Source organism: Apus apus, chromosome 9 (genome assembly GCF_020740795.1).
Source record: "Apus apus isolate bApuApu2 chromosome 9, bApuApu2.pri.cur, whole genome shotgun sequence".
Lineage (NCBI taxonomy): Eukaryota > Metazoa > Chordata > Aves > Apodiformes > Apodidae > Apus > Apus apus.
In genome coordinates, this window is record NC_067290.1 from 13,254,549 (window position 1) to 13,260,945 (window position 6,397).

At 48.9% G+C, this 6,397-nt stretch overlaps 1 long non-coding RNA gene across 1 annotated transcript; it reads left to right on the plus strand.

The window, feature by feature from the left end:
• Positions 1–3,106: 3,106 nt before the first annotated feature.
• LOC127388240 (uncharacterized) lies at positions 3,107–5,198 on the plus strand. The gene is made up of 3 exons (XR_007890343.1): positions 3,107–3,271; positions 4,201–4,422; positions 5,109–5,198. It is a non-coding gene; the product is annotated as an uncharacterized LOC127388240 (long non-coding RNA).
• Positions 5,199–6,397: the final 1,199 nt, after the last annotated feature.

Here is a 6,397-nt window from a genome sequence, read left to right on the forward strand (position 1 = left end):
TTCTATGGCTTCAGTTTGTCACAAGTCACAATCTCCTATTTTGTTAATGTCAGTCTCATAATCAATTCTTTCTTTTCTGGTAGCAGTTGGGATCTCTTCACAAGGACCAAAGTGCAGTTGGTACCTTCCTGGGTGGTCACAGAGAGCAGGACAGATGGAGTCTGGCGTGATGCAACCAGAGCTGATGGCCATGACCTGCACAACCTAGGGCAGAGAAATTACATGAGCAAGGTGAAGCAGACACTTGGGTTGGTGGACCGTAGGAGAGAGAGCATGAGACAAAAGAAGAAAAGGTCCTTCATGGTAAGGGAACACATTTGTGTTTGATATACCTCTGTAAACACCATTTTCTGGCACCTGGGAAAACTGCTCAGTAGTCATAGTGGGAAAACTGAGTGAAGAATGATGCGTCCAGTAGAAATTCCTCTAGCTCTTGGCTCAGCAGAGCATAAATTACTGAAGACTGAAGCTAACACCACTGGGATCTTGGGTGACCACAAGCAGTAAGCTCAGGATGGCATGAAAACAGCAACACCCACCGCGTTGCAGAGCCCCAGCTCCCTGCCGAGGAGTTTCACTGTGCTGCTAACTCAGAGGGAAGATGTCACCTACTAAATCACCTGAACAACTTCCTGCAGCACCTGTTTTTCCCTCACATTTCCTATCCAAATATTGGCTAAACCCATATGAAAAACACTGTCTGTGCTGAAGTAGCTGGACTGGGCATTGCAGCTTTTCCTGGACGAGTGTGGGTTTGGTCAGAACCTTCTCTCCTGAGCTGGTGCCCAGCCCAGTACATTGGTTGTCCCACAATTGCCAAAGACAAAAGCCTCACAGTGGTTCCCTCTGGTCATTGTTTTCTCAGTGTGTTGACTCTACCAGGCAGTTTGTCAGCAGCAGCGGGAACTGTTGGTGGAGCCAGGAACTCCCTGCAATGGAGGTTCTCCCTTGTTTCCTTCTTGATGAAGGAATCTGAGTGTCCCACCTGCTCCCTGGCCTGGAGAAGACCTCTCAGAGCACATCTGCAAGCTGAGGGCATTTTGCACTTTGCTAGCACCTGGTCAAGCCACTTCAATGATGGTTGTTCCTGGATGTGGACTGGAAGGCAGGTAGAGATATCTCTTGAACTGGCTGAAACCTTTTGCAGGGAGGAGGCTGTGGCCCTCCCAGCTGCCTGCTTTCTCTTCAGCTTTCTCAAAGGCTTCAGGAAGCTGCAAAGATACAGAGAAATTTTTTTTGCCCTTTCTTGAAAGTGTGGTTAAAAATAGAGTTTGAAACCAAGCCCAGCCCATGAAGCAGAGTGTGTAGGTGTGATGGTAACCAACACCTGGAGCTGTGAAGCTTCCTGGGGGAACTGGCTCCCATCTGGCAGACATGTTCTCTCTTTCTCCTCATTCTTTCTTTGGCACCTTATCAAAGAGCACATGAGATGACAAATCTAAAGTCCTTTTGTTGAAATTGACTTAGGCATTTTGTTCTGGTTGTAAGGAGAGAAGGACAAGGAGAGGACAACGCTTTGCAAAACCAGCTGGGATCCCGGATGATTGCTGCTGTGTTCTCTGCTTTTATTCCTGGCTGAAGGTTTCTAGAGGTGGCTGGTAGAACACCAAGATGGCAGATAGTGCTTCTTGGCAGCAGACCAGTATGTTTCTGAGGTTTTGCCCTTTGCAGGTATAAATCGACCAGAAGACAATGTGTGGTGCACAGAGATGAGTTCTTGGACAGTCCTATGTCTCCTTGGTCTTCCTTGAAAATGGGAGATTTGTAGAGCCTTTGCATAGTGAGAAAAGTCATAAAACATGTGTGACACTGCCATAGACCCCCAGAAGACCTGTGCCTCTGCCTTGCCATAGCAAAGGGGATTGGGGCAGGGTAGGTATTAATATGTTAATCCTTACACAGTCGAAAGGCAGCAGCTACTATGGGTGAAGGGCTGAGTTAGGCAAACATGGACTTAATGTCATCTGTAATGCAATGGAGATTGACATTTGGTACAAAGAGAGTTTGCCACTGTTGGGCTTGGTAAATTGCTTGATGATGCCATGACCTTGTAGCAGCTCATATCTTCCCTTGCATGGCCAGGAGGGGCTGTATGCAGCCCTAGGGATGGGAGAGTTCCCCTGTGATGTGAAAAAGCCTGGAATTTGATGGATTAAGGTAGCACAAGTGGGACAGTGTATGTGCAAGATGAGCTTTATGAGCTGCATTGATCTGCAATAGCCTACACAGGGGCACCTCCTGGCCCAGTGTGCCAGCTACTGCAGCAACCCCAGAAGCAGTAATTCCTGTTTACTCTCTGTCTTCTCCATCCCCAGTGCCTTTAGTAGGGCTGGGAAATGGTGGGAAAGAAGGCTTCCTCAGAGCAAACTGAGTTGGAGCAAAGCTTGAAGGAGGGCTGTGAAAATCCAGGTGGGGACCAAACAAGCTGTCCTTCCAGTGATAGCTTCTCAGAGATGGACTTTCAGGGACAGGCTGGCTGGTGCTGCCTGTGGACACCAGCGAAAAAGCCAGGAACTTTGCCCAGATCTCTCCTCCCACCATCCACCACCCCTGCTGACATAAACACGTGGCTGGAAGCAGTTTATTCCCTGTCAGCTTTCCTATTCCCTTTCCTGCTTCTCTAGAGCCAGTGGTGAGAGCAGGAGCTGTTCTTGCAGAGGGACCCTGCAAATCCTCGGATGAGCGCCCAGACTGAGGGCTGTTTCCCAGGGGGATCGGGGTGGATTGGTTAATTAATCACAGCTTGTCTGAAGAGGATGAGGAAGTCTGAATAAAGGTGTTAACGGCTCTTAAAGGCTTTCCTGGTTAGCAGAGGGTGCTGCCTTAAACAGATTATCTAGAAATATTATTAGCCAGAGTGGGAAAGGGTTTTTTTCCTGCTTTAGGCTCTTTGCAGCCACTCCAAATCTGCTCGAGCCATGGAGACAGGTTTTATTGTGTGGGGAGAGGTGTTGGCTGTCAGTGGGTCAGCAATTAATTGGTTTATTCCTTTCTCATGGTTTTTTTCTAACAAACATCTGCTAAAACCTTAGTGCCCACTTTGTCCCAGCTCAGCAAACAAGAACCCCAGGGATTTACATTGTGGGGGGCACCCTGGGCCACAAGGTTGGCTTTGCAGGGGCTGCCAGGAGGCCCCTTTTCCACTGCCAAGCCTCTTTCATTGTTGTCTCATCTTAGGAGGAGGATGTGATTAGCCTTTTCTGCCGTGGGATGTCAGCTGAGGGATAAGAACCATGTGCCAAGAGGAGGAAAGAGCTGCCACGGATGGATGGTAAGTGAAAGTAGAAGTGTGTCCCCTTTGCTATAAAGGAAACTTCCCTTCCAGTATCTTCAGACAAATACTATTGTTCAGCCCCGTGCTGCCTTCTCTCCTGGCACAAGTGGCCCTCAGCCTCGTGTTTCTGGGTGAGGGTGGGCTCACCTCCATCTGCTGCCATCTGGAAAACCATTTCTCATGGAACCAGCTATATTGGAGCAACGTTCCCATTTCTTCATGGCTTTGTCACAACTCTAGTGCCTTTGCAAGACAGAAACAGGGGGTGCCATCAAAGCAGAAACCTTGTGCCCTGCTAGGTGCAGCTCAGCCCAGTTTCTGCCCACCAGCTCCAGTACTACAAAAGAGCCACAGTCAGTGGTGGGGCTGTGCTGGCACAGCTGTGCCTGGCAGCAGGGGCTTGCTGGGAGCATCGCAGATGGCTCTCACATGGTAATTGCTCTGATTGCATCTCGAGCTAGGAAATTAGGAAATTGCCTTTCAGATAAGAGCAGGAATAGAGAAAGAATATGGCTTTGGCCTGAAGGATTTTGATATTTGTAGCTTGGCATCATTTTGGCTTGGAGTGAAAAGCAAACACTGTGAGTCCCAGCAAGGTGGTGGAGCATGGACTATGGAACTGCTGGTGCAGGGTAGTCCCTGCTCTGCTACAGTGGCCTGGCCTCCCCAGAACCTGCTGGGCAAGCAGGAAACATCCTCCTCAGATAAATTAGTTTAAAATCACATTGTCCACAGGGAACACTCCCTGCTGCCATGCTGTTACTTCTCTCCCAGCTCTTCCTAGATCTGTAATGGGAATCAGGCACTTGGAATAGAGTCCCACAGGCTGCTTTTTTCATGGTTGTGTTAATGTCTAACAACTAAGTGAACCCCAAAGAAAGTATAATGAAAGCAGCAGATTTCCAGGCTTCTCTTTTCATTTGCAGAAGGCTGTCCCTTTCAAACATGAAGCACAGCAAGGCCAAGCCGGATCCCTGTTCTCTTTGGGGATCAACCTGCAGAGATGATGAGAGAAACAGAGCAAGTCCTCAGCTCTCTCCAGAGCTAAACTGGAAAACCACAGGCTTCACCAAAGCCCTTTGAGCCAACACATCTCCCAGCAGAGTCTCTGTCACTTTCTCTCCACTCAATGCTGGAAATAATGACAGGTATGGAAAATCCATTACAAATAACGAAATAACTCTCTGTGCAGGGCTGCCAGCTCTCAAAGTGCTTCTCCAGCTGCTGGGAGACCATGGGAGCACTCCCTGGAACAAGCAGACACAGGTGGTGCTGGCATCCATCTGGAAACAGCTTGATGGGGGTGGGAGATTGGACTTTTCTGGTTGTCTGGACCCTTCCCTCTGTGTCAGGGTCTCTTGCCAAAGCCCTGCAACCTCTCTGAGGTTTCCAGACAGCCCAGTGTCCACAATGGGGGAGCCCTGCTGGAGGCCAGAGATGTGGGCTCAGCAGTGGGGGCAGAGTGGAAAGATACCTAGTTTCCTCAAGGTAGAGATGTAACTTTGCATCTAAATGGCTCTTTTCCTCCCTAAAGGTCTGTGAGTGTTCATTGAGAGGCAGGAGGGTCTGGCTGGCCCCCCTGCAAGGGAGTGGTGGGATAGAAGGGAAGGGACGAGGTGCTGTCTGGCTTGGCAATACCAACCAGTATGTTAACCATGGGAAGGGAGAGATGTTGGCCAAGGGTTCTAGCAAAACCCTGTTATCAGGTGCAACCCACCACAGGCTCTGCACTGTCTGCTGGCACTTGAAGCAGCATGTTGTTGAGTAGCTCTTGTGTGCTCATACTGAACCCCAAGGCTGTGTCCCCATCCAACACTCATTATTTTTCTCCCAGGAGGAAAATGGAGCTCCCTGGAGAGCATGGAGCAGGGACGGGCCGTTTTGGTGTTGGACTCTCATTACTGTGTTAAGTAAACCAGAAAGCAAAGGGTCAGTGTTTCTGGTATCCAGACAAGCTTTGAGCTAAGCCAAGCTGTAGCATGTTCCAGTGTCCCTTTCCATCTTGAAGGATGTTTCAGGTAACACATTTCCGGGGAAGGAAATCAGCAGTGTGTTCAGCAGCGTGGCATGAGGAGCTCTGATCTTGATAGGCTGGATAAAGGCAGGGAGATGCTCCAGGAGGAGCAACTGGACAAGAAGCTTGTCACAGACATCTCCTGTCTTACTCTTCCAGTACTCCCCGCCTCCCTGCAGACTTTAATTCTGCAAAGCAAGTTGGATTGTAGCCACCGAGGCTGAACAGATGCACCTGGTTAGTCTTGTGTGGCCCTTTACAGGTATGGGTAGGCATAGTGTACATGATGGAGAAGAGGCCAACCACTTGTTCTTGTCTTGAACAACCTGCTCTTAGAAGTGAAGGACCAGGGTTCACACCACAGCTGATGTTTCACCACTAAGTTCGGCTGTTGAGATTGCATTGTCTCTCTTAATCATGTAAGGCTTATTTTCCCACACTGGAAAATTAATTCAGCCCTGTGGCAAAGCTGGGGGCTGGGAAGCTTTAATTACTGTTTGTACAGTGCTTTGGGGCTCTGGAGTGGATGGTGCTGGAGGGCTGGGGAGGGTTATATTATATATTGGCTGATACTTTTATTTTATTATATATGTGAGCTCCAGCTCCTTCCTGATGCCTGGATGCTGTGGGGCTTCCTAAAGCAAGTAGTGCAAATACCCCGTGCCTGTAGCCATTTCACTGCTGCTAAGCAGCCATGTGTAGTAAGAGGGGACTTACTAAAGTCTAGTGTCCCTCTCCAGCCAAAATAAACTCAGCCAGCATGTTCATGTAAATACCCACCTGCTATGTAGAAGAGAATAGCCATGAAGTTCTCCTCGCACCAGGCTCTTCCCATTAGAGCATCGCTTCCTTAGGCAGTGCAGCCACATCCTACATTAACCTTCCTGTCCCCCTTAACCCTGCTCAGAACAACACCTCTTTAATTGTAATCCATCAAATTCCTCTCTCCTCTACCTGGAAAGAATGGGATTTGGGGACAAGGAACAAATGTGACGGCATAAGTCTCTTTTTATGGGAAAGGAAATCTATCCAGTACCCTGCTGGGAACCCTGCTTTGCCTAAACCCCAGCATAATGCAGTAAGAAGTTAAGGCTCTTAGTGGGCAAGCA